At 69.6% G+C, this 2,022-nt stretch overlaps 1 non-coding gene and 1 pseudogene across 1 annotated transcript; both read right to left on the reverse strand.

Moving 5' to 3' along the window:
- LOC133548197 (28S ribosomal RNA) overlaps positions 1 to 173 on the reverse strand; it is a 4,165-nt pseudogene extending 3,992 nt beyond the window's left edge.
- Positions 174 to 970: 797 nt separating this feature from the next.
- On the reverse strand, positions 971 to 1,124 carry LOC133548196 (5.8S ribosomal RNA). The gene has a single exon (XR_009805810.1). It is a non-coding gene; the product is annotated as a 5.8S ribosomal RNA (ribosomal RNA).
- Positions 1,125 to 2,022: the final 898 nt, after the last annotated feature.

Genomic DNA, 2,022 nt, shown 5'->3' on the forward strand with positions numbered 1-2,022 from the left:
GGCGAAGCGGTCTTCTGTACGCCACATGTCCCTCGCCCGACCGCCGGGCGGGGATTCGGCGCTGGGCTCTTCCCTCTTCGCTCGCCGCTACTGAGGGAATCCTTGTTAGTTTCTTTTCCTCCGCTTAGTGATATGCTTAAGTTCAGCGGGTCGTCTCGTCTGATCTGAGGTCGTATTCGAATGGGGGGTAGTAGAGGTGGCTCCCCCGCGGGGGGGGAGGCTCACCCATGGAGATCAGGTTTTCGCCCGGGGAAGGTTCCGTCCGGGCTACGCACCCCCCTCCAACCTCCGCACACACACACCCGCCCGACGCCTCCCCGGGTGGGGCACGGCGGAACGCGGTCAGCCTGAGACACGAGGTCCGCCGGCAGCCGCGCCCCGCACATGCCCGGGGTGGGGAAAACGTCGTAACGGGGGCCGGCCCCTCCTGCTCGCCTCCCCGCGGCGGCGCGCGTAACGCGGGACGGGTCCGCCCGGAGGCGGCCGCCCGCGCCCGCACGCGCCGCGGGGCTCGTGGCAAGGGGGGAAAGCACGTGTGAGAGTTCGCTGTGAGGCGCGTCGCGTGGTGGAGCTCGACCCGCCCGCCACCCCCCACCGCAGCACAAGGCGTAACGCGGGTCCCGCCCGGAGGCGGTCCGCGCCCGCCCGCGCCGGGTGGGGGGGCTCGAAAACGGGGTTCGCTCCACAACGCAGTGGGCTCACGCAGGGGCTCACCCTGCCCGCCACCCCGTCGCGCGCAGCGTAACGCGGACTGCCCGAGACGCGAGGTCCACCGGCAGCCGCGCCCGCACACGCTGAGGGCTCGTAACAGGGGTGTCGCCCCGGAGGGAGAAAGGGGGCCCGCGAGGTCCCGTGACAGAGTGTACCTTCAGCCCGACGAGTCTGCACTTAAGGGGACGAAGGACCCGGAGGTCCTGCGACACCCCAGCTCCGGAGGGGGTGTTCCCACCCCTTCCGATTGATATTCAGGCGACGCTCAGACAGGCGTGGCCCCGGGACGGGCCCGGGGCCGCAATGTGCGTTCAAAGTGTCGATGATCAATGTGCCCTGCAATTCACATTAGTTCTCGCAGCTTGCTGCGTCCTTCATCGACGCACGAGCCGAGTGATCCACCGCTGAGAGTTGTCAGTTTTTCCTCTTGTTTTGCCACATCCACGACATAGGGTTTCTCAGTTATGGCACGTCGCCCGGGGGCGCCAGAGCTCCGGGCGCTCCCGCCTCCGACCCCGCCCGGGGGCGGGGAGCGTGGACGGGAGACATTAAACCCCCCTCCTCCCTCCGTGGGAGGGAGGCGAGTTGGGTGCCCGAAACCCCCCGCTCGGAAGCGGATGCCGGTTCAAGGTTCCGAAAAGGCGGGCGGCCCGCCGGGACGCGCCCGCCGGCCTAAGGGCTGCAGCCCGGCCGTCGGTCGCGGAGCCCGCCGTGCCACCCGCGCCAAGGGGCGGGCCGGAGCCCGCCCCAAAGCCCTGGGACTACTTCTTTTTCCCCGAAACCGCGCGCCTCCGCCGGGTCCGCTCCGCCGTCGGGCTGCAGCCCGTGCGTCGGTGGCGGAGCCCGAGGTCGCCGCGCGCGCCAAGTGGTGTGTGGGGAGGGCGGCCCGAGGATCGGGACGGGGAAGGGGGCCGAAACCCCCCCCACCACGCACCGCCCGAGCGTCCCTCCCCGCCACGAGGCCCTGAGACTTCTGCGTATCATCCCCGACGCATGGCCCGTCGGGACGCGCCGCCGGCGGGGGAGGACCCTCGCCGTCGGCCACGGAGCCCGCCGTGCCACACGCGCCAAGGGGCGGGCCGGAGCCCGCCCCAAAGCCCTGAGACTACGGAGCGTGTTCTTGTGTTCTCTCTCCCCCGGTAATGATCCTTCCGCAGGTTCACCTACGGAAACCTTGTTACGACTTTTACTTCCTCTAGATAGTCAAGTTTGACCGTCTTCTCGGCCTCCGCCAGAGCCGAGCAGACCCCCCGCGGGGCCGATCCAAGGACCTCACTAAGCCATCCAATCGGTAGTAGCGACGGGCGGTGT

This window comes from Nerophis ophidion, unplaced genomic scaffold, assembly GCF_033978795.1.
Source record: "Nerophis ophidion isolate RoL-2023_Sa unplaced genomic scaffold, RoL_Noph_v1.0 HiC_scaffold_478, whole genome shotgun sequence".
Classification (NCBI taxonomy): Eukaryota; Metazoa; Chordata; class Actinopteri; order Syngnathiformes; family Syngnathidae; genus Nerophis; species Nerophis ophidion.